General features: G+C 38.8%; 1 long non-coding RNA gene across 2 annotated transcripts; it reads left to right on the top strand.

The window, feature by feature from the left end:
- The first annotated feature begins 3,123 nt into the window (after positions 1 to 3,123).
- On the top strand, positions 3,124 to 16,806 carry LOC105498349 (uncharacterized). 2 transcript variants are annotated; one of them, XR_011609235.1, is made up of 3 exons: positions 3,124 to 3,676; positions 7,317 to 7,511; positions 16,655 to 16,806. It is a non-coding gene; the product is annotated as an uncharacterized lncRNA (long non-coding RNA). The 2 variants fall into 2 exon arrangements; XR_011609233.1 differs by lacking the exon at positions 16,655 to 16,806 and adding an exon at positions 9,507 to 9,618.
- Positions 16,807 to 27,040: the final 10,234 nt, after the last annotated feature.

Raw genomic sequence — 27,040 nt, forward strand, 5'->3', positions numbered from 1 at the left:
ATAGAAAAGGCTCAATAAACATTTTCTGAATAGTGAGCAAGTGAATGAAAGAATGAAGTTCTCTACCTGTGCAGGTCTCATCTGTCACATGGAAACCCCTCCTCTGAATTCTCAGGGTCATGAGAGCAAGCTGACACTGGGTCTGGCCATCCAGAAGCACTTAAAACGTGATAGATAATAGTGTAATTAGTTACTATCATCTATAATTACTATTTAGTGGGTGGCCCCAAAATATTTAAAATATATATATTTTTTGCTTTTAGAGTAGGTGGGTTGGGGGAGGTGGGCAATGGAGAGAGAGAACACTTTCAGGCCATAATGAAGACCATGTGAGACACTCCACAGTTGTTTTTCAGACCTCTGCAGGAGCACCATGCTCTCAGCCACATTCCAAGATCTAAGGGTTACCCCCCAGGAGGGAACATGCCATTCCCAGCAGAGTCCATTATCTTGCAACCTGTTATCTAAACAGATTGTCTCCTTGGCTCCATTAGATGAGCTGATAAGCATACCTGAGGCTCCTGGGGTGCTCTGCCATTTACATAAGATCCCAGTCCCTTGGGCCACTGCCTAGTGCCTAAAGAACCCAAGGGTTGTCTCTCTCAGGACTCAAGACTTTCACTCCTTTGCCTCCTCAGCATTTGCCAGTCACAGAATTCTCCACTACCAGGACACTTGGCAAACCAAGTGTCCAGACCAGTGTGATTCCCAGCTCTAATCCTAAACCAGTAGCTTACGTCTTCCTTTGCTGAGACCTACTTTGAAAGCCAAATGGACTGAGTTATCTGCAAATAATTCCAATGCCACCATGAGATTTGGGGTTTATTTTATTTTATTAGAAACAGGCTTTTGTTATGTTGTCCAAGCTGACATGGAATTCCTGGGCTCAAGTGATTCTCCCACTTCAGCCTCTCGAGTAGCTGAGTAGTTGGAACCACAGGTGCATGTCATCACACCTGGCTTTTAGGATTTGTTTTTATAGGAGAAGTGAGTTATCCATTAGCATTTGTGAGACATATCTGGAATGTCACCTCAAGTATGAGGACTGACTTAACTCACTCCAGCTACCTGGATTTTCATTTTGAAAACCTAATGTCTAGGCCTGGAGCTACAGTTTTGCTCCCAGTTAAAAAATGTCTGGCATATAATAGGTGCATAAGAAATGTTGTTCCAATTAATGGAGAAAATGTCAGTTTGGCCTTAACCTGAATGAAATGTTTACCTTGTTTGGGTAAAGACTTATGAATCTGGAGATGGCTGGTCCCTCAGGCTATCCATTCAGAAAGAACATCACTCAGAAAATCATACCAGGCAGTCAGTAGGCACTTTCAAAAACTTCATTATGGTAGGACTGGGAGTATAGAAGGAACAAAGGGAGCGTGTGTGTGTGTGATATATATATACACACATATATATATAGCATAATTTTAAATTTTATACACTAAAGATAGAACATAAATATGACAAAATACTAACATGAATGAACTCTTCATGTTATGGAAATACGTACTATGTCTGTTCTTTTCTATATTCTATCTTTTTTGTTGTTGTTTATAAGGGACAGGGTCTTGCTCTGTCACCAACTGGAGTGCAGTGGTGTGATTATATCTCACTATAACCTGGAACCCCTGGATTCAAGGGATTCCTTGAGGCAGGGATCACCTTGGCCTCCCAAAATACTGGAATTACAGGTGTGAGCTGCCACCCCCACCCACATATTCTATTTCTAGCTACTCTATATATTCTATTTTTCAAAATTATTGAAGTTTTTTTTTTTTTGTTTTTTGTTTTTTCAAGATGGAATCTCACTGTTGCCCAGGCTGGAGTGCAGTGGCACGATCTTGGCTCACTGTAGCCTCCACCTCCCAGGTTCAAGTGATTCTTCTGCCTCAGCCTCCTGAGTATCTGGGAATACAGGTGTGTACCACCACACCCAGCTAATCCTTGTATTTCTTTAGTAGAATTGGGGTTTCACCATGTTGGCCAGGCTCAAACTCCAGATCTCAAGTGATCCTACCAACTCGGTCTCCCAAAGTGCGGAAATTACGATCATGAGCCACTGCACCCTGCCCACGGTTTTGTTGTTGTTGTTGTTTGTTTGTTTGTTTGTTTGTTTAAGTATGTTGCAAGGATTTGATCACCTAGAGAATGTAGATTAAAGGGAACCAGAGCTCTTTCACAAAGGCAGAGTGGCTTCTGCTCCTATCTTTTTCAAAATGTAGGCTTGGTCCTATATCCCTCACAACAACATGAAATGCTCGATATTACAGTAGTCATTTTGCAGATGAAAAAAATGAGGCATTGAGACATGAATTAACCAGCTCAAGATGTTACAGAGCTATGTGACTGAACTGGGCTTCAACACAAGCAGCCTGTCTTCAGAACCCTCCCCTTTAATCATTGTCATGAGGAATCAGAACCACCTGTAACAGAGAATGGAGCCGCAAGAATAGCTATCTTCTGCCTCTTTCCTGGAGCCAAAAACTGATCTGGAGAACTTCATGCTCCTTCTAAAGCCATGTTATCTCAACCTTTTTTCCTGCTTTTATCCCTACTCTCTGCCCATTAAGTAGCCTTTTTAGATCTTTTCTGATCATTCATTCCCCATGAAATTTTAATACCACGTACATGCCTTATATCTGTTTACGTACGATGAAGGGCCACAAAACATTTTTATATTTAAGATTTCTTTTAACCTTCCTAAGAACCAACTTTCACCTTCTTGGCTGCAACATTGTCCCCCCTAAGAATGTGTGTTCTAGGCGGGCGTGGTGGCTCACACCTGTAATCCCAGCATTTTGGGAGGCCAAGTCGGGCGGATCACGAGGTCAGGAGATCGAGACCATCCTGGCTAACATGGTGAAACCCCGTCTCTACTAAAAATACAAAAAATTAGCCGGGCATGGTGGCGGGCACCTGTAGTCCCAACTACTCGGGAGGCTGAGGCAGGAGAATGGCATGAACTCGGGAGGCAGAGTTTGCAGTGAGCCGAGATCATGCCACTGCACTCCAGCCTGTGCAACAGAGTGAGACTCTGTCTCAAAAAAAAAAAAAAAAAAAAAAGAATGTGTGTTTTGAGGAAACCAATATTGAAGATTTCCATAAGACCTTTTATATTGCCATTGTTTATTCATATGTCACAAATATATGGTGTGAAACAAAAATCTCCCATATAGGCTCCCACAGAAAATATAGTAATGGAAGAATTTTGGTTCTTTCTCCCAGGCTTCTGAGGTTGTGTCTGAGGAGTGACCACTGAGGTGCTCATGAGGGGGTGGAGAGTGAGTAACACCAGAGTAACTGCCTCAGAGCTGGAGACTCCTGTTGTCCTTATTATACAGAGCCAGTTTCCAATTACGTGTGCTAATGAGGTCCAGCAGTAAGATGGGTAATTGAAATCCACAAAGAACTCCCAAACCTCATTTAGAAAGCTGTTTCAAGCGCCTCTTGAGCCTGTGAACCAGACTAGGCTAACTGTTCATCTTCTTCTTCAATCTGTAAGAACCAGACTGGGATGACTGTTGATCTTCCATTGTTTCCAGCCTCAAATGGAGAAGGAATAACGATTGGGCCTGTTCACCTTGCATGTTTTTACTCAGGGCATTCTGTGGACCAAGCACCGTGTTGACCCCATTCACAGAGGTATCTAGTATGTACCCACAAGGCTGTGTATGTGGTAGGTATCGTCCTTCCTGTTTTGAAGATGTGAAATGGACTGATGCAAAGTGTTGCCAGTAGGAAGTAGCACAGTCAGGGTTCAAAATCCAGTGGTTCTAATTCCAAGTACATTCCTTCATGGTATCTTCAAAGCCTTATGAAAAAGCTGGAAAGACCTGGGAAATGTTCAGTTCAATTGGATCCAGTGCAATCAAATTGTTAATCAATTTAAATGTTCATCATTTGAGCTTTAAAGGTAGGCAAACTGGTTTTCTTACTTTCTAACCAGGTGTCCGTAAGAAAGTTCCTTAATGGCCCTTGCATGTTGTTCAAAATTCTAATTAGTAAAACTGTGTTGTCATGAAGATTAAATGACTTAATGTTATCAAGCACCTAGTATATCATCTGCATCAAAATATCCTGTTTGCTACTCCATCCATCAGTTTGGTCCTTGTATCATTTCTTTGGTTTTTCCCCTTGTGACCTTATTGTTTCCTGATATTTTAAAATATCTATCTGGCCTTCATAGTTGAATTGTAAGAACTTCAGGAATCGGAGCTGTTCTCATAAAGATGGTTCTCAAATTTCCAAATTTGTATCTTTTGTTTTTGTTTTTGAGATGGAGTCTCACTCTATTGCCCAGGCTGGAGTGTAGTGGCATAATACCGACTCACTGCAACCTCTGCCTCCTGGGTTCAAGCGATTCTCCTGCCTCAGCCTCCTGAGTAGCGGGGATTATAAGCACCCGCCACCACACCCAGCTAATTTTTGTAATTTTTGTAGAGACAGGGTTTCACCAAGTTGGTCAGGTTGGTCTCGAACTCCTGACCTCATGATTCACCTGCCTCAGACTCCCAAAGTGCTGGGATTACAGGCGTGAGCCACTGTGCCCTGCTTCAACTTTGTATCTTTTTAATGTGTGAAATCTTATACATTGCACATTGACACTCACTAAACTAGTAACAATTTCCACATATCACCCAGTGAGCATGAATTTGAACTCTCAACTAGCGGTGCCTTGGGCCAGGATTCGTGGGTTCAATTAGGATGGCGTCATTATCTTTATGCAGCAATTTTTGCTTGTTCTGTTATTTGAATAGCTAATTGCATTTGCCCTTCTAATGTGTGAAAAGCCATAACAAAAAATTGTGACATAATAAAAGATATCCCCTACATGGCAGATCTACATCTCAAATAGATGATTATTGGACTTAAGCTGACATTTGTGTTCAACTGTGAAGGGTAAGAATAAAATTAAGGGTCATGCATGAAGCGTTGGCAGTCTGTCTTCTCAGGGTCAGCCTAAGAGGAGAGGAGTAGTGGTGGGGACATGAAGAACACTTTAGATTTTTAATTGTGAATCTGCATAAAAATCATTGACAGAGAAGTTCAAGGGCTTAAAGAGACATCACCAAGGGTAAAGCTCATACAGATTTCTCAATTAAGTAGAGATTGGCAGAGTTCAATTTTTCTTTAACAACAATATTTTTAAAAACTAATACCGGGAGGCCGAGACGGGCGGATCACGAGGTCAGGAGATCGAGACCATCCTGGCTAACACGGTGAAACCCCGTCTCTACTAAAAATACAAAAAAACTAGCCGGGCGAGGTGGCGGGCGCCTGTAGTCCCAGCTACTCGGGAGGCTGAGGCAGGAGAATGGCGTAAACCCGGGAGGCGGAGCTTGCAGTGAGCTGAGATCGGGCCACTGCACTCCAGCCTGGGCGACAGAGCGAGACTCCGTCTCAAAAAAAAAAAAAAAAAAAAAAAAAAAACTAATACCATGACATGAAATCATCACTATAAGTTTCTGCTCAATCTCTGCACAACAACATTAGCAAATTCTTCTTCCCACAGTAAAATGATTTGGTTGTTTTGTTTACTAAATGTCACTTTTACGGAGTAAGTTCTGCGAGGGCAGGAATATCTGTTTTGTTCAGAGATGTGGTCTAAGCACACGGATCAGCACCTGGCATGGAGTAATCGCTGAATAAGTGTTTACTGAATGGAATTCAAGTAAACTGAAGTTTAAATAAGATATTACTTTGTAAAATTATCTGTTATACATCTGATGAGAGGTTAATATTCAAAATATGTAAGAAACTCAACTCAATAGTAAGAAAACAATCTAATATAAAAATGGGTAAATGGTTTGAATAGATATTTCTCAAAATAAGACACATAAGTGGCCAAGAAGTATATAAAAAATGTTCAGGATCACTAATCAACAGAGAAATGCAAATTAAAACCATAGTGAGAGAGATCACCTCGCAGCTATCAGAATGGCTATTGCAAAGATGAAAGATAACATGTTGGCAAGGATGGGGAAAAAAGGAAACCCTTATACACTGCTTGTGGGAATGTAAATTAGAACACTCATTATGAAAAAACAGTATGGAGGTTCTTCAAAAAATTGAAAATAGACCCCATGATATGATCCAGCAATCTCACTGCTGAGTATATATCTAAAGGAAATGAAATCAGTATGTGCAATAGAAGAGACAGCTGCACTTCCACATTCATTGAAGCACTATTCACAACAGTTAAGATTTGGAATCAACCCAAGTGTCCAGCAATGAATGAATGAATAAAGAAAGTGTGGTATATGTACACAATGGAATATTATTTAGTCTTTAAAAGGAAGGAAATTGTGTCATTTGTGGCAACATGAATGAGCCTGAAAGACGTTCTGTTCAGTGAAATAAGCCAGGCACAGAAAGACACATACTACATGATCTCACATATGGAATCTAAAGAAGTTGAACGCAGAGAGGTGGAGAGTAGAATGGTGGTTACCAGGGGCTGGAGAGGGTAGGGGGCTTAGGAAAATGTTGATCAAAAGATACAAAATTTCTGTTAAATAAGTTCAAATTAGTTAAAATAAGTTCAACAGCTCTATTTTACAACATGGTGACTATACCTAATTAAAAATTTACAAAATTATTTGCTGCCAGGCACGGTGTCTCATGCCTGTAAACCCAGGACTTTGGGAGGCTGAGGCGGGCAGATCACAAGATCAGGAGTTCGAGACCAGCCTGGCTAACATAGTGAAACTCCATCTCTACTAAAAGTACAAAAAATTAGCCGGGCGTGGTGGCAGGTGTCTGTAATCCCAGCTACTCAGGAGGCTGAGGCAGGAGAATCACTTGAACCCAGGAGATGGAGGTTGCCGTGAGCCGAGATAGTGCCACTGCACTCCAGCCTGGGTGACAGAGCAAGACTCCGTCTCAAAAAAAAAAAAAATTGCTATATTCAATTTTTTTCTATGTTTAATAATTATGTGATCCTTCTATAACCTAGGGGTTTAAGAAAATCTTAAATAGATAATATGATTAGGATTTTATTATTTAGCTCTCACGGTTTCAGAAAAGTTGAGTACCAAGTTAGACTCTGTCATGCATTAGGCATATAACCTTGATCAAGTTACTAAACCTCCCAGAGCCTGATTTAAGATAGATAAATAGTAACATATTTATGTTACAAACCATATATTTATCTTTGTATCTGTACTGCAGAATTAGGATAGTTTATAAGAATACCTACAATAAACTAAAGTAAATAAATTGCTTATAGAAATATATAAATACATATAGTTCCAAGAAAAATACAGGTTGAGTGGGAAAACAAGACTAAGTAAAAGGCCTCCATTTTTTTTTTTCAGTTCTTAAGACACAACCTTACAGATTGATGTGAGAATCAAATGATTTAATAGGATGCTGTTTGATAAAGAGTTCATTGACCATGATGGACAGAGAGGCTGTATAAAGAGAAAAAAGCCAGTCACACCTCACATTTCAGCCACTCCCACTGGAGCTCCAGACATGTGAATGAAGCCACCTCAGACTCTCCAGCACAGGTGAGTCACCCTATCCAGCACCACATAGCATGGGATAAGCTGCCACCACCATGCCCTGCCCAAATTGGAGAATTATGGGCAAAAATATGGCTGTTTTAAATCACTACCTTTTGGTTTAACTTTTTATACAGTAATAGATAAATCAAACAGTTTAGTTTCATTTGTTGGTCTCAATAGCAGCAACTTTCATCTCCTGTCTGGAGCAACTCCCTCTTTATTTCACCAATTATCAATCTACTATCTGTTCTTTTGCATCCATGGATTTTGAAGGAAGGTCAGTGGTATTGTGTGGAAAAGACCTTGGCCTTTGACTGATACCTCCAAGAAAATTATCATGTGTGAATACTAAATAAAAATAATATTTAAAGCTTCAAATTGTTTGGCAATACAAAAATCTGAGCCATCTATTGACCAAATATCAGAAACTGAATGTCACAGTGACTTGTCTGTATTAGGCTAGAAGGAAGAAAAATGATATTAGTCATTCTCAGTGAGCCACAGTGAGAGAATGGAATGTGCACATGAAATGCAACCTTGCTTCCCATAGAAACTGATTTAAAAGATTAACACACACACAAACACACCTTTTGTATTCCCAATTTTAATATATTTGTACAATAAATATACTAATATCAAGGAAAAGAAAGTAAGCCACAAGTTTTTCACCAAAATGTAACTACAGTCATGTATTGCTTAATGATGGGGATACATTCTGAGAAATGCATCCTTAGGCAATTTTGCTGTTATGCAAACATCATAGAAGGTACTTACGCAAAACTGGATCGTATAGCCTGCTAACACCTCGGGTGTTAGGTATAGTCTATTGCTCCTAATTTGTAGGTTACAAACCGGTACAGCATGTTAGTGTATTGAATACTGTAGGCAATTGTAGCACAATGGTAAATGTTTGTGTATCTAAACATAGGAAAATTGTAAAATAGGAAAATACAGTAAAAATAAAATATCATATAGCACACCTATATAAGGCATTTATTACGAATGAAACTTACAGGGCTGGAAGTTGCCCTGGGTAAGTTGGTGAGTGAGTAGTGAACAAATGTGAAAGTCTAAGACATTTCTGTACGGTATTGTATACTTTACAAACACTACACTTAGACTACACTAAATTTATTTTAAAATATTTTTCTTTCACTAATAATAAATTAACCATAGCGTACTGTAACTTATCTACTTTATAAACTCAATTTTTTTAAACATGGTGACTCTTCTGTAATAACACATCTTAAAACATACATTTTGCAGTCGTTCAAAAATATTTTATTTTTTATGTCTTTATTCTATAAGCTTTTTTCTACTTTTATCATTTTTTTAAACTTTTTTACATTTTAGTTAAAAACTAAGCACAAACACACACTTTACCTAGGCCTACATAGGGTCAGGATCATCAATATCAGTATCTTCCACTACTGCATCCTGTCCCACTAAAAGGTCTTCAGGGTCAGTAATACACATGGAGCTGCCATCTCCTATGATAATAGTGCCTTCTTTTGGAGTACCTCCTAAAGGCCTGCCTGAGACCATCTTACAGTTAACTTTTTATTTTCATAAATAGAAGGAGTACACTCTAATATAATGATAAAATATAGTACAGTAAATATGTAAACCAGTAAGTTTATCATTATCAAACTGTTATGTACCACACATCATTGTATGTGCTGCACATAATCGTATGTGCTATACAACTGGCAGCACAATAGGTTAATTTACAACCAGCATCACCACACACATGGGAGTAATGTGTTTTGCTCCAACGTTATGATAGCTACAATGTCACTAGGCGAATAGGAAATTTTTAGCTCCATTTTAATCTTATGGAACCACCATCCTATAGGCAGTCTGTCCTTGGCCACAATGACGTTGTGTGGTGCAAGACTGTATTTTTATCTTGCCAAGTTCCTTTTCGATCCCTTTCCAAGTGCATTAGCTGTGAATCCTTATTTTTAGCTGATTAATTATCTAACTTCTCTTTCACAGGCAAAAGAACCAATATGAACCCAAAGCAATGAGAAAGAAAGGCAGGAAAGGGGAAGTAAGGGAGAGTTACTTGTTGCCCTGGAGGCTTGGAGAAAAGGTGCTTAATGGTCAATTTATTTTTCTCCCTTTATTCAGTCAATAAACATTAGTACAAAAATTTTAAGTACTTTTCATTTCTTAAAATTCTTCAGCTGTGTAATTACTTGTTCATTGATCTTCTGCCCACTTAGACTGTAAGCTATGCGTGAGGCCAGAGTCCAGATCTGTTTTTTCTGGGTTTTCTGTTTGGTTGGTTGGTTGGTTGGTTGCAGTGTTGCAGTGCGCCAAGATCGTGCCCAGGCTGGAGTGCAGTGGTGCAGTCTCGGTTCACTGCAACCTCCACCTCCCGGGTTCAAGCAATTCCTGTGCTTCGCCTCCCAAGTAGCTGGGATTACAGGCATGCATCAACACACCCAGCTAATTTTTATATTTTTAGTAGAGATGGGTTTCACTATGTTGGCCAGGCTCGTCTCGAACTCCTGACCTCAGGTGATCCACCCACCTCAGCCTCCCAAAGTGCTGGGATTACAGGCGTGAACCACCATGCCTGGCCTCAGATCTAGTTTTTCTTAATCACTACTGTATATCTAGCATCTAACCTAATGCCTAGCACAATGCCTTAAGAGGCATTTAGTAAATATTTGTTGGTTTGAAGTACGGGAATTGCAAGTCTAGAGGACATATTTACCAAACCAGGAATGGAAAGGAAGAAGTAAGGAGAAAATAGTTGTTAAATAGTGGGTGAGAGTCTATATATTAAAAGGAGAGCATGCATGCTCTAATGTACTTTATAACAAATGTGGTCTATTTGATTAATGCTGCCAGCTCAAATTTGGGTCTTCTGGAAAAAAAAAAAAAAAATGATGAAACCATCTCCAGAGACATTTTGTATTCAACTCATTTAATATTTATATTGAGTTTCTTAACTCAGCATCCTCAAGGAGACCAAAAATGATAGTTGGAATATGGAGAGTAATGCTCAGGAGGATGGGGTAAGAGCACTCCCCACTCACCCAGTCCCAGATAAATCAACATAGCCTGAGTTAAATTTAGGTACTCCTCTAAAAGGTGGAGGGACTACTCCAGAATAGTCCAAAAGGAAATAACATCCTTTCTCATCTCTTTCTCCACAAGACTCTAGCAGAGCTTTAAAAAGTAGGTTTCTTATTACAAGAAATAAAAACTATATGAGTTAGAATAGAGATCAAAAAGAGACCCCAAAATTCAATGATTTAGTAAGATAGAATTTCACTGTGCTTTCTCATAACAGTCCATAGGTGGGCAGACCAGGCTAGTAGATAGCCCTGCTCAACAAAATAATTAATAGACCTAGATTTCTTCCATTTTGTTGTTCCATTATACCCTATTAAGGCAGTATTTCTCAAATGTTAACATGGAGTTAAACCACTGGTGGATCATGCTAAAATGCAGATTCTCATTCAGCAGGCCTGGAGTGGGGCCTGAGATTCTGTGTTTCTTTCTTTCTTTCTTTCTTTTTTTTTTTTTTTTTTGAGACGGAGTCTCGCTCTGTCGCTCAGGCTGGAGTGCAGTGGGCAATCTCCACTCACTGCAAGCTCCGCCCCTCGGGTTCACGCTGTTCTCCTGCCTCAGCCTCCCGAGTAGCTGGGACTACAGGCGCCCGCCACCACGCCCGGCTAATTTTTTGTATTTTTAGTAGAGACGGGGTTTCACCGTGTTAGCCAGGATGGTCTTGATCTCCTGACCTCGTGATCCACCCGCCTTGGCCTCCCAGTGTGCTGAGATTACAGGCGTGAGCCACCACGCCCGGCCCGAGATTCTGTATTTCTAAAAAGCTCCCAGGTGATGCTGATACTGTTAGTCCAAGCCTACACTCTAAGTAGCAAGGCGTCAGGGCATTGTCATCATCTTCGTGGTCAAAGCTGGGTGACTGGCACATCTGTTCTCCAGTTTTAAGTAAGGGGTTAGAAAACAAGTCTAGGGCAAGAAGTTGTCACTAAGTAAACAATGTAGAAATAATATACACATCTTCTTTTCATATTCAATAGTCAAGGACTTAATAAGATGGCCACACCTGGCTTCAAAGGGACTGATGAATGTCTTTAGTCTGTAGCTGGGCAGCTATATTACCATATAGAGGGGAATTGACATTACCATAGACAAGGAGAAATTTGATATATTGGGAAACAGTCAGCAGTCTGCATCATGAAAAATAAGGAACCAGGAGCTTATAATTAAGCAATAGAAATGAAATGTAACAACAAGAAGTAGATGTATGGGCCAGATATTGCACTGAAACCTATGAAAACAGCTTTAGCAAAAAGCTATTGGATCAGAAGTCAAGAATCACTGATAGCATTCCATTTTTAATTTTCCATCTCTGGCACGCTTTGCTTGCACATTCTCTGTGACTTGTTCGTAAGAGTTGCTGATGATAGGAGAGGTAACAGCAAATGGCTCTGAGACTATTTTAGTGACACTGAATGGACTCTGACATGTGCTTATGGTTAGGAAAAACAAATATAAACAAAAATCAAGAACATAGCTAAGATTTCGTTAAAGATATTAGGTTAAATACTAAAATAATCCAAGCATGAATTAGGAGCTTCTGGATATATTAATATATAACATGAATTTATATATCCCTATGGCCAACAGTTTACCCAGGACACATTTCAAAATTTATCTGCTTCTAACAGCATCAGAAACAAAATTTATTGCTCAGCCCCTTGGATATGACACATTTTCTTAGGATATTCAGTTGGATAATAAATTTTAGAAGCCTCCAGCAAAGAAAATTTCATAACTTTTTCTGTCATCCCCACATCATTTCAACATGTAAGTATCCTCTGCCTTACACAAGATCTCTTTTGCATCTAATCTCGTTAGAGTGACCATCTGAAACACTTCTGAGCCGGAAAGGGGCATTGTTAACAATTATGCTGGGTATAAATCCAGCATATAAATCCAGTTGTGTAACCTATGACTGTCCTGGATAGCCCAGGATATGTAACTCTAAGGCTAGGTTGTACCTATCATATTTTCTTTTTATCTTTTTTCCTCAATTCTTAGGTAGAAGTAGCGGACATCAATATATTGGTGAGTAAGGTTCTTTAAGATTGCAATGAATAGTCAGGTGCAGAGGCCCACCTCTGTAATATCAGCACTTTTCATTTCTTAACATTCCTCAAATGAGGTTGGATGATCCCTTGAGCCTAGGAGTTCAAGACCAGCCTGGGCAACACAGTGAGACCTTGTCACTCCAAAAATAAAAATAAAAATAAATAGTCAAATATGGTGGTGCTTGCCTGTGGTCCCAGCCACTAGAGAGGCTGAGGTGGGAGGATCACTGGAGCCCAGGAGGTCGAGGCTACAGTGAGCTGTGATCACACCACTGTGTTCTAGTCTGGGCAACTAAGCAAGACCTTCTCTCAAAAACAAACAAACAAAAAGATTGCAAATGAATAGTCAATAGCAGATTACCTTGGCAATGAGAGTTTGTTGCAAATAATTTAGGTAATGAAAGTAAGGTGAGGTTATGACTGGAGAGTTGTACCATCAGTTTTTGTTTGTTTGTTTGTTTTGAGACAGAGTTTTGCTCCATCACCCAGGTTGGAGTGCAGTGGCACGATCTCGGCTCATTGCAACCTCCACCTCTTGGGTTCAAGCAGTTCTCCTGTCTCAGCCTACCAAGTAGCTGGGACTACAGGCACCTGCCACCACGCCCAACTAATTTTTGTATTTTTAGTAGAGATGGGGCTTCCCCATATTGATCAGGCTGGTCCCGAACTCCTGACCTCAGGTGATTCACCCGCCTCAGCCTCTCAAAGTGCCGGGATTACAGGCGTGAGCCACCGCACCCGGCCGTGACATTAGTTATTTTTGACCCTAATCCTGTACTTTAAAGAATAGGATGTAGGATAGGGTTAAAATTCAGCATAATTCAGGATACAGCCTTCACTGTCTCCTCCTCTCTGTGTGCCTCTGTTGGGCAGAGATGTTGCCATGTCTTCTCAAGGTATTTGGCCTCCCTCACATCAAGTTTGTCTTCTTCGATCAATAATGTCCAGGGAACAAGGATGGGTTGACTCATTGAAGATGCTGTAAACTTTTTATAGAAAAAAATACTTGAGGATCATTTACTCTGACTATAGCATGTCATTAAAGCTGCTAATGGTATATGACTATAGCATGCACATAGAACTCATGGACATTTCTCTAGTAAAACAAACTCAGGACATTGTATATTTATAAACAACCATAGGAACAAGCTGACTATCAGTCATAATTAGAATATGCTGAGAATTTATTATGGTTTCCTACTAGGATATCCCTTGTTTGTTTAAATCACAGAGAAATAGTGCCACTAAAAAGTATGAAAGAGTAGACATCATTGAACTGGAGAATTAAAGAAAGACTAATTAAAACACCATAGTTGAGGAAAATAGTATAAGCCTGGTTTCCCCTTGCAAGTCCAAATTCCAACTTTCACTGCTAAACAAAAGCCCAACTTACGAAAAGTAGTATAAATAAGATAGAAGTGTATATCTCTTTCATATGACAGTCTAACAATAGGGGATAGTATAGTAAGACAGCTTCATAGAGTTAAAAGCCCAAATTCCTTCTATTTCTGCATTCTGGGTGGTGTTGTCCTCTACTACATGATTGAAGGTAGATTCCCAACCCATCTCCTTAGTCAGCACTTCACCAAGCCGAAAGGGGGAAGGGCTCAAGGGAGAGGCATGCTTTTTGCTTCTTGTTCTGCTCATATCCCATTAACTACCAGAAAGGCTGAGGAATATCTTTGGTAGCCAGGAGTTCTAGTAGGGTCTGGCATATCATAGTAAAAGACAAAAAAGAATGTATACTAGGAGATTACTAGCAATCCTGCCATATAATAGAAATAATAACTTAATCTATCAATGAACGACTTAGGGGAACCCATAAGCGTTATTTAGTAACCTTATATCATAGGAAAGTAAGGCTCACAAAGCTGAAATGATTTACCTAAGGTCACATAGCAAGTAATCAAGGGAACCGGGACACAAATCCATGTCAGTTGACTGCAAATGGTAGGTCGTTTCTACCACTCTGTGATGTCTTTCAAACCACTTTTCATATAAATTTATAAAAAGGAAAATAATGGTAGAAGATATCAATAAGAGTTATTGTCAAAGAAATGTCAAAAGGCAGAAATACTAATTTTTTTCATTGTGTAGTTATAGAACTTTGATAGATTCAAAAGTATTTCGTTATGCTTTTTAATGAAAACTGATAGGCAATCATTAAAACACAAACACTTCAAAAATGGTAAAAAGTGAAAATTTTCCTCTCCCCAGAAGTGACCACTGTTCATAATTTGTGTTTATTCTTGCAAATCTTCTTATGAGGGTTTTCTAAAGGTTCTTTTGTCTATTTCCAAAGTGATGACATACCTAGCAATATTTATTTGCAGGACTAACAGAAAAAAGTCAAGTAGCTCAGCAGAACCATTCCTAGTCACTGAAAATTGGAGTGATTCTATGGTTAGGAAACTTTGGGGGCAACTGAGGACAGCAGCAGAGAATAAGAACCTCGTTGGAGAAGAGTTGAGGCACACCTGTGCGATATCAATAAACCCACTGTAAATTTAAAATATTGTAAGTCAAGAATGCATTTAAGATATCCAACCCATCACACATCATAGCTCAGCCTAACCTACCTTAAACATGCTCAGAACACTTACATTAGCCTACAGTTGGGCAAAATTATCTAATACAAAGCCTTTTTATAATAAAGTGTTGAATACCTCATGTAATTTATTATATACTGTACTGAAAGTGGAAAAACCAAATTGCTGCATGGGTATTTGAAATAAGGTTTCCACTGTATGTGTATGACTTCCATGCCATTGTAAAGTCAAAAAATTGTAAGTGGAACCTTGTAAGTCGGGGACTGTCTCTACTTGTAATGTTGCCAACACCAGGACTGTCTATTTGGCATCAATTCTTTCCCCACCTCCACAAACCAACCCCTACACCCAAGCTGATAATATCCTCAGTGATACCGACTTCTCCCCAAAAGGCTGGCTTCCTCAGTCAAGGTTACTAGCTAGAAAATATTAAAGATGGAGCATGGAGGCTGGGCGCAGTGGCTCAGGTCTGTAATCCCTGAACTTTGGGAGGCCCAGGTGGGTGGATCACCTGAGGTCAAGAGTTCAAGACCAGCCTGGCCAACACGATGAAACCCTGTCTCTACTAAAAACACAAAAAATTAGCCAAGCATGGTGGTGGGCGCCTGTAATCCCAGCTACTAGAGAGACTGAGGCAAGATAATTGCTTGAATCCAGGAAGTGGAGGTTGCAGTGAGCAGAGATTGCACCATTGCACTCCATCCTGGGCAACAAGAGCGAAATGCCATCTCAAAAAAAAAAAAAAAAGTCAGGCGTGGTGGCTTACACCTGTAATCCCAGCACTTTGGGAGGCCGAAGTGGGTGATTGCTTAAGGTCAGGAGTTCGAGACCATCCTGGCCAACATGGTGAAACCCCATCTCTACTAAAAATACAAAACACAGCCAGGCATGGTGGTGCATGCCTGTAGTCCCCCCTATTTGGGAGGCTGAGGCAGGAGAATTGCTTGAACCCAGGAGGCAAAGGTTGCAGTGAGCCAAGACTGCACCACTGCACTCCAGCCTGTGTGACAGAGCAAGACTTTGTCTCAAAAATAAATAAATAAATAAATAAATTTTAAAAACGCTGGGCACAGTGGCTCACGCCTGTAATCCCAGCACTTTGGGAGGCCAAGGTGGGAGGATCACGAGATCAAGAGATCGAGACCATCCTGGCTAACATGGTGAAACCCCGTCTCTACTAAAAATACAAAAAATTAGCCGGGCGAGGTGGCGGGCGCCTGTAGTCCCAGCTACTCAGAGGCTGAGGCAGGAGAATGGCGAGAATCCGGGAGGCGGAGCTTGGAGCTTGCAGTGAGCCGAGATCCTGCCACTGCACTCCAGCCTGGGCGACAGAGCAAGACTCCATCTCAAAAAACAAAAAACAAACAAACAAAAACGAACAACTATGCGGCATGGGAGGAGTATGGGTTTTCTGTGGGATTTCCTGATCATGCAGAAGTAAGGTTCTTTGTGCCTCCAGTTCACTGTCTCTCCGTGACGTGGTGTGTGCTGAAAGGCAGAAGGCTGCCTTCAAGATTTTGCTCGACCACTACTGCACATGTGCCATGTATCAAGTCACTCCATCTCTGAGCCTACATTTCTCCATGGTGAGTGGGGACAATTCATCTCACAGGGTTGGGGAAATCAGTGAGATGCTGTGTATGTACACCCTTGTAATTGTAAACCTTTGTGAAAGAGAAGGCTATCAATGGGCTGGACTACCTTTATTTTCTTATTCAAGTAACTGCTAGTATCAAAAAGAATAAACTAATACACCACTGATATTAGCATTGATAAATCCATATATTCTAATTTATACATAGATTTTTAAAAATGAGGAGAAGGCAACCAAAAATGTTAGACTAAAACCTAACATTAATAACTCTTTTTTTGTGTTTTGTTTTAAGACAGGGTCTTGGCCTGTCACCCAGGCTGGAGTGCAATGGTGCAATCACAGCTCACTGCCGCCTCCATCAACCTTCCACACTTCAGCCTCTCCGGTAGCTGAGGACTATGGGTGCATGCCGCCACACCCAGCCAATTTTTAATTTTTTATAGAGCTAGGGTTTTGCCATATTGCCCAGGCTGGTCTCAAATTCTTATGCTCAAGCAATCCTGGCTCGACTTCCCAAAGTGCTGGGATTACAGGTGTGAGCCACTACACCCTGACTATTTATCAATCTTTAGGGATGTAGCAAGCCCCAGATTGTGGGTAACATTAACTCAGCCTAGCAGGTGGTTTAAGTCTCTGGCCTTTCTTCTGATTGATGGATACCGGTACCAATGCTAACAGAAAACTTCTCACTAAAAAAGAAAACATTAATTCAAACACTCATTATAGATGGAGGTACAGTGGACTTAATACATCTTTATACTGTTTTGGTAGAGTTAAATCAAAGGCAGATATATTTTTCAGCTCCCCAAACAAATCATTTATAAATTGACTAACTTGCATAGACTTGCCTTTGAGTATTAGCATTGTTTTAAGCTCTGGTTTGGGGTTGGGGTCCCTTATAAAATAAACAACTTCCTTTCCTGATCCCTGCCCTGCAAAGAAACTCAACAAACACAACCAGCATGCACTAACTTTTGTTGTTAACTGATAAAAGCAGCATATGCAGCCCTCTTCCCAAGATCCATTTTCAACAAAGAATACAAACAGATGAATACACATAATCCTTTTCATTTTCTTGAAGGTACTCCTGAATATATACATTTTCTGTTTATATTTGAAAATCTCTAAACAAAGACTATATATATATATCTGTGTCTTTTGATTATACACTTGACTTGAAAGTGTTTGAAGAAATAATTTGTGAATTGGTATGTTAGTTTCCTGTTTTGGTTTTTGAAACATTTAAGGTAGTGACTAATAAAACTAAGATTTCTCAGCTTTTTCCTTTCATTTCTTTTTTAATTTTTTTCAGAGATAGGGTCTTGCTCTGTCACCCAGGCTGGAGTGCATTGGTGCAATCACAGCTTGCTGCAACCTCCACCTCCCTAGCTTACACAATCCCCCTACCTCAGCCTCCTGAGTAGCTGGGACTATAGGCAAGTGTAACCATGCCTGGCTAATCTTTGTATTTTCTGTAGAGATGGGGTTTCACCATTTGCCCAAGCTGGTCTCAAACACCTGGGCTCAAGGGATCTGTCTGCCTCAGCCTCCCAAAGTGTTACCATTACAGGCATGAGCCACCCCACCTGGCTGATTTCTCAGCTTTTGCAGCCAGACATTTGAAACATTGCCCATTTCCTGGCCTCTGATAATTTTTTTTCATTAAGTAACACAAAGAAAAGACAGCATGGGGAAACCAGTACATTCAGAAATTACTTCCCTATCCTATGTGCGTATAGATATCAGATATATAGACATATAGAAGCCAAAGTATGAAGAAAAGAAATTCATAAAGTTCAGTCATTTGTATGATAATTGAATCAAAACAATAATTTTTAAGCCACTATATTGTCAAAGCTTAGGCATAACTTAATGAATGAAGAATAAAGTTTACTCCAATCTACCACATTATTCTATTGATATTTTTCCATAATGCACTGAAATATTCACTTACATTTTTAATGTGACATTGTAATTGATTCCTTTCTTTTTACTTCAAAAAATTTTTGATTCTCACACTTACAACTAAAATTGATATTACTTTTTAAATTAGAAAGCATACCTCAACATAATTAAAGGCTTTTTATGGAAAAATAAAGGCTTTTTTTGTTGTTGTTGTTGAGACAGAGTCTCGCTTTGTCGCCCAGACTGGAGTGCAGTGGCCGGATCTCAGCTCACTGCAAGCTCCGCCTCCCGGGTTCACGCCATTCTCCTGCCTCAGCCTCCCTAGTAGCTGGGACTACAGACGCCCGCCACCTCGCCCAGCTAGGTTTTTTTGTATTTTTTAGTAGAGACGGGGTTTCACCGTGTTAGCCAGGATGGTCTCGATCTCCTGACCTTGTGATCCGCCCGTCTCGGTCTCCCAAAGTGCTGGGATTACAGGCTTGAGCCACCACGCCTGGCCCAAATAAAGGCTTTTTATTGGAAAGGAAGAAGTCAAATTATCCTTGTTTGCAGATGATATAAACTTTTATTTGAAAAAAATATAAATACTCCATCAAAAAGCTGTTAGAACAGATAAACAAATTTAGTACAGTTGCAAGATACAAAATCAATGCACAAAAATAAGCAGCATTTCTATACATTAACAGTAATCAATCTGAAAAAAAAGTCAAGAAAGTAATCTTATTTATAATAGCTTCAACAAAACCCCGTAGAAATAAATTTAACCAAAGTAGTAAAATATCTTTAATAGAAAAACTACAAAACACTGATGAAAGAAATGGAAGAGAACACACAGAAAAATGGAAAGATACTGCATGTTCATGGATTAGAAGGTGTAATATTATTAAAATATCCATACTGCCCAAAGCAATCTACAGATTCAGTGCAATCCCTATCAAAATACCAGCAACAATTCTTCACAGATATAGAAAAACAATCCTAAAATTCATATGGAAATAACAAAATATCCCCAATAGCTAAAGCAATCCTGAGCAAAAAAGAACAAAGTTGGAGGCATCACACTATCTAATTTCTAATTATTCTATAAAGCTATAGTAACCAAAGCAGCGCAAAATTGGCATTAAAACAGACACATAGACCAATATAACAGAATAGAGAATCCGGAAATAAATGCACACTTACAGCTAACTCATTTCAACAAAGGCACCAAGAACATACATTCAGGAAAAGATAGTCTCTTTAATAAATGGTGTGCAGAGAGCTAGACATCCACATACAGAAGAATAAAATTAGATTCCCATCTTTTACCGTATACAAAAATCAACATAAAATGGACTAAAAACATAAATGTAAGACGTGAAACTACAAAAGTACTAGAAGAAAACATTGGGGAAACAATATAGAACATTGGTCTGTACAAAGATATTTTGGGTAAGACCTCAAAAGCACAGGTAACAAAAGCAAAAATAGACAAATGGGATTACATCAAGCCAAAATGCTCTGCACAGCAAAGGAAATAATTAACAAAGTGAAGAGAAACCTACAGAATGGGAGAAAATACTCGCATACTATCCATCCAACAAGGAATTAACAAGAATATATAAGGGACTCAAACAACTCAATAGCAAAAAAACAAATAATCAAATAATCCAATTTAAAAGTCACCTAGACATTTCAAAAGACCTAAACAGACATTTCTTAAAAGAAAGCATACAAATTACCAATGGATATATGAAAAAATGCTCAACATCACTAACCATCAGAGAAAATGCAAATCAAAAACACAATGAGATATAATATCATCCCAGTTAAAATGGCTATTATTAAAAAGACAAAAAATAACAAATCTTTATGAAGATTCCACAAAAGAGAACAGCTGTACACTATGGTTGGGAATGTAAAGTGGCACAGCCATTATGGAAAATTGTACAGAGGTTTGTCAAAGAATTAAGAATAAAACTATCATATGGTCCAGCAATCCCAAGGCGAAGTATATATCCAAAAGAAAGGAAACCAGTATATTGCACAGATATCTGCACTCCCATGTGTATTTCAGCACTATTCACAATAGCCAAGATATGGAATCAACTTAAGTGTCCATTATTGAATGAATGGATATAGAAAATGTTACATATACACAATGGATTATTAGCCATAAAAAAGAATGGAATCCTGTTTGCAACAACGTGGGTTGAGGTCATCATGTTAAATGAAATAAGTCAGGCACATGTACGCAAATATCACATATTCTCACTCATATGTAGGAGCTAAAAAAATGGATCTCAACGAGGTTGAGAGTAGAATGGTAGTGACCAGGGGCCTGTAAGGAAACCAGGGGAGATGAACATAAGTTGGTTAATAAGCACCAAAATACTGTTAGGTAGAAGGAATAGATTCTGGTATTTGATATACAGTAGGGAAATTATAATTAACAATCATGTATTGTATATTTCAAAATAGCTAGATGGGAAGAATTGTAATGTTTCTAATAAAAAGAGAAGATAAATATTTGAGTTGGTGGATATCCCATTTGCCCTGATTGATAATTACTCATCGCATATGTGTATCAAAATATCACATGTATCCCCAAGATACGTATAACTATGATACCTCAATAAAAAGTACCAAAAATTTTAGATAGCATGTTTACAAAGGAGATGTAGTGTACCTACTGTATATTATGTAACATCACCAGCAGAGTCTGAGGTAGCACTTTAAAATCTAAAACATTGTATCAGTTAGCTATTATCTCAATAATTCATCATAACAAAACACTCCAAAACTCGATGGCTTACAAAAGCAACCATGTTTTTCTTATTTCATAGCTCTGTGGGGATGCTGTTCTGTATTTCTTCTCATTCTTTCAGGATCACTGATTCCCCGGGGCAGGCCTTCTCATGGTGAATAATGGGAAGGCCAAAGGCCAGACAAACTCAAATCTCATCAGCACATTTAACACCTCTGCTCTCATCAGCTCCCCTCACATTCCATTGGCCAAAGCCAGTCATATGACTAAGTCCAACATTAGGGAAATATATTTCTTCCGATGGGGGAGAAGGTAGGTGAAGTGTTGCTATAAAACACTCAAATTAATATAACACAGTAACATTTCAGTAAAACTTATGAATATCTCTGCATTCAGTGGGATAAATACAAATTATAAATAACCCCAAGATAGCTTGGTTTTTAGAATCTTTTGGATTTTATATTCCAGATGAAAATCTCCATCAAGCCCTTGTGATCTTTCCTCTCTTGTCCTTTTACTCTGTAATTCCTACTCCTGAGACCAAGTGCTTCAGTAAGGATGGCCTTCCCTCTGCTTAAGGCAGGCAAAAGCTACTGTTGCTACATGTCTCCTAATGTCCTTCAAGGCATATAGGTCATATACTTCTTTTGTTACCCTCACAGGATCTAACAGAAGCTCCGGGCCCTTAGGAAGCTCATAAGAGAAATGCTTATGCAATTGGATTATAACATCAGTGAAGCCTATAGACTCCATGCAAGCCAATCGTGAAAAGGTGTGAGGATGCTAAGCCTTAAGGACATTTTCTATCATTCAGTTCTTGCATCTCATCCACTTCTACTCTATAAGCGCTCTCTTCTTAAAGAATATCTTAACAGCTTGCAGCTGTGTTAATCAAACTTCACATTCTCTCTTTATTAAATAACTCACACTTCCACATTTTTAAACAAAATGAGATAGTTACTTTGACTTCAACAATAGTCTCCTAAAATAAAGGGGGGAAAAGTTGGCATTAGAGTTATACTAACATCTAAGGCCAAGTAATTAGTGACTCTACTCTTTTTCTATTCCCTTAGTTATCTGAGAATCATGTATCTAACAAGGTTTGAAGTAGGGCTGTGCATTTGTGTTTAAAGTGGAACATTGCCCAGTAACAATGCTGTCTGCTGTATATCTGTCCCTAACTCTTCTGGCCTAAAGTGTAATTAAAATAAAGAGCTATTACAACTGAATGGTTATTACTTATTTCATGTTACAGTAGGTTGGTCGATGTCTTCTTAAGAAATAAATAACTCAACTTTACCTTGAAGTGTTTTTCCGATGTCCCAATGCGATTCTTGAGTGACAAAATCATGGTTTCTTAAGTTTTGGAAGGAAGATGAAATAAACCAGAAGATTTATGAAAGAAGAACCATAGAAAATTGCTGAGTTACCAGCAACTGAACCAAACAAAAGAGTTTAAACAAATAATTTATTTTTAAAGCTACATCATAAAAAATGATGAATCAAAGATAAATAAATCAATAGAAGCTTTGTAGGTCTCAAAGGAGATCTCTGGGCATATTTCATAAGTTGACACAAATTCTCCATCACTTTTTAAAATTAGCTGGTTTATTTTACTACAGCAGCAATAAGGTTCAAAATTTTAAAATAAAAAAAATAAGAAAGTATAAATTAAAACATCAAATTTCCCTACCTTCTATCTTCTCCTTCTCTGTAACCACGGACGAAACCTCTGGTAACATTTTCTTCCATTTATGGCCATTGAGAACATTTCACTTTCAGTGTTTATATTAATTTGCTCAGGCTGCCATAACAAAATACCTCAGTCTGGGCAGCTTAAACAGCAGAAATTTATTTTCTCGCAGTTCTGGAGGCTAATGTCCAAGGTCAAGATGTCAGCAGGTTTAGTTTCTTCTGAGACCTCTCCTTGGCTTGCAGTTGGCTGCCTTATTTCTAAGCCCTCACATTGATTTTCTGTTTGCTCACATCCTTGGTGTGCCTCCAGTGTCTTAATCTCCTCTTCTTTACAAGGACACCAGTTGGATTGGATTAGGACCCACACTAACAGTTTCATTTTAATTTAGCAACCCTTTTAAAAGCTTTATTTCCACATACAGTCACATTTTCAGGTACGGAGAATGAGGGTTTTCACATACAAATTTTAGGAAAAGACTGCTCAGCCCATAACACTCTCTTAAAAAGCGAGCAATGCTACAGCAAAATGATGAAATTCCTGTACACATATCTTTGAACACTTTTGCAGGCACATGGGTAAGATAAATTTCAATTTAGAGGTCAAAGGGTACGCTCAGCAATAATTTAGATAGATGTTGATAAATTTCCTACAAAAGGTTTATAATAATTTATTCTATCAACGATATATAGAGTTGCATAGTTCCCTTCAGCTTTGGGCTTACTTAACCCTTTAATTGGATAAAAAAATACTTTGTTCTTCTTTAGTTTATGTATTTTAAAATATTAATATGGTTAAGTATCTTTTCAGGTGTCAATTGCCCGCTAATATTTTTTCCATGAACTCCCTTGCCCATTTTTTTTTCTATTGGGTTATATACCTTTGTTTTTGTTTTTGTTTTGGAGAGAGGATTTCACTCTGTCACCCAGATAGAGTACAATGTTGCAATCATGGCTCACTGTAGCTTCAAACTTCAAAGTTCAAACAATCCTCCTGCTTCAGCCTCCCCAGTAGCTGAGACTGCAGGTACATGCCACCACTCCCAGTTAATTTTTGAATTTTTCTTTTGTAGAGGCCATAGGGTCTGGCTGTGTTGACCAGGCTGGTTTCAAACTCCTGGCCTCAAGGAATCCTCCAGCCTCAGCCTCCCAAAGTGCTGGGATTACAGGTTTGAGCCACCGTGCTCAGCCGTAACTTTTATTTATTTATTTGGAAGAATTTTTTTTTTATATTAAGGTGGCTTGTCGTATTTGTTGCAAACATTTTTTCCCAATATGTGCTTGTCTTCTATTTGACCTTTTTTCACTGCGGAGTGTTAAAATTGATATAAGTTGAAAATGTTAAGATTAAAATGTAGATATTAATCTTTTTCTTTTGACTTGAGGACTTTGAAATAAGTTTAGAAAGGCATTTCCCATACAAAATTTATGTTTGGATTAGTATTATTCATGTTCTTGCCTATTATTTTGTGATTTCTTTTATTCACATCTTAATGGAGAGGAAGTAAGGGTAAAATCCAGGTTTATGTTTATCAAATGTTCAATCAGTATTACCAACATTATTTATTTAACAATTTATATTTTTTATTTATTAAAAATGTGACTTTTATCATTTATCATTAAACTCAGACAATTACTCCAGATTATTTATGGATTTGTTCATTCATCTGATTGATCATTTTGTCTATTTGAGGTCAGAAAGAAAGTTCAGATACTTTAATGCAACACTTTATCTGGTGTACTCAACTCACCTCATGACTCTTCTCTTTTCAAATATTTTCCTATGTGTTTGTTTTGTCATATAAATTTTAGCATAATTTAGTCCAAATTTCAAAAATCTTCAAAAACCTTTGTTTATATTTTTGATAGGAATTGCATTATAGTTTAGATTAATTCAAAAATAACTGTCTTTCAAAATATTGATTCATCAGATGGAAACCATCATTCTCAGCAAATTATCACAAGAACAGAAAACCAAACACTGCATGTTCTCACTCATAAGTGGGAGTTGAACAAGGAGAACACATAGACACAAGGGAAGGGAACACCACACATCAGGGACTGTTGGAGGGTGGGGGGCTAAGGGAGGGATAGCATTAGGAGAAATACCTAATGTAGATGATGGGTTGATGGGTGCAGCAAACCACCATAGCACGTGTATACCTATGTAACAAAACTGCACATTCTGCACATGTATCCCAGAACTTAAAGTATATATTAAAAAACTTGTATAAAGAGAAGTGACATAGGAACATAAACTTTAGAAAAATGTTTCTAATCAGATAACTTTGAGTAAACCACTTAATCCCACTAAAAAACAGATAGGTAGGTAGGTAGACAGATAGATTCATCTATCCAAACAAAGGATGTCTTTTCATTTAACTCCTTTTTAAAAATTTTGCCGGCCGGGCGCGGTGGCTCAAGCCTGTAATCCCAGCACTTTGGGAGGCCGAGACGGGCGGATCACGAGGTCAGGAGATCGAGACCATCCTGGGTAACACAGTGAAACCCCGTCTCTACTAAAAATACAAAAAAAAACTTAGCCGGGCGAGGTGGCAGGCGCCTGTAGTCCCAGCTACTCGGGAGGCTGAGGCAGGAGAATGACGTGAACCCGGGAGGCGGAGCTTGCAGTGAGCTGAGATCCGGCCACTGCACTCCAGCCTGGGTGACAGAGCGAGACTCCGTCTCAAAAAAAAAAAAAAAAAAAAAAAAAAAAAAAAAATTTTGCCTCAGTGAAATTTTAAATTTTCATGCTTTCTTATTAGATGCATTCCTAGAATAGTTGTTGTGAATGAGATATTCTTTTCCATTCTACTTTCTAGCAGATAATCATTATTCTAAAGTAAAGTAATTGACTTTTTTTTTCTTTTTTTTTTGAGACGGAGTCTGGCTCTGTCGCCCAGGCTGGAGTGCAGTGGCCGGATCTCAGCTCACTGCAAGCTCCGCCTCCCGGGTTTACGCCATTCTCCTGCCTCAGCCTCCCGAGTAGCTGGGACTACAGGTGCCAGCCACGTCGCCCGGCTAGTTTTTTGTATTTTTTTAAGTAGAGATGGGGTTTCACTGTTAGCCAGGATGGTCTCGATCTCCTGACCTCGTGATCCGCCCATCTTGGCCTCCTAAAGTGCTGGGATTACAGGCTTGAGCCACGGCGCCCGGCCTACTTTTTTTTTCTTTAGATGGAGTCTCACTCTGTCACCCAGGCTGGAGTGCAGTGGCACAATCTTGGCTCACTGCAACCTCCACCACCTCGGTTCAAGCAATTCTTCTGTCTCAGCCTTCTGAGTAACCAGGACTATAGGTGCACACCACCATGCCTGGCTACTTTTTTGTAGTTTTAGTAGAGATGGGGTTTCACCACGTTGGCCTGGCTGTCTCGATCTCCTGACCTCATGTGATCTGCCTCAGCCTCCCAAAGTGCTGGGATTACAGGCATGAGCCACTGCATCTAGCCAAGTAATTGACTTTTAATTATTATGATTAGTTTTATTATTCCTTGGATTATTTTTATTTGAATTTTTAGGTTTATAATTATGTCAATCACACGTAATTCTAAGTTTGTTTCCTTCTTGTTTCTCTTTTTATTCTCTTGTTCAATTGCAATGGGTAGCAAATCCAAAATAAATATCAAATAATAATGGTGACTTCAATTCTATATTGTACTACAGAAATTCACCAATACAATAAAGCAAGCAAACAAAATGAAAACTATAAAGTTTGGAAACAAACATGTAAAAGTATTATTGTTCATATATGACATGATTGTTTATGTAAAAAATTGAAAGAATCTACAAATTATAAGAATACATTTATCTTGTAAGGTCAGTGGATAGAAGGTTGATATAGAAAATCAATTTTATTTATATGTACTACACAACTAGAAAATTTTTAAAAAGTAATGCTTTTAATAA

Source organism: Macaca nemestrina, chromosome 1 (assembly GCF_043159975.1).
Source record: "Macaca nemestrina isolate mMacNem1 chromosome 1, mMacNem.hap1, whole genome shotgun sequence".
Taxonomy (NCBI): Eukaryota; Metazoa; Chordata; class Mammalia; order Primates; family Cercopithecidae; genus Macaca; species Macaca nemestrina.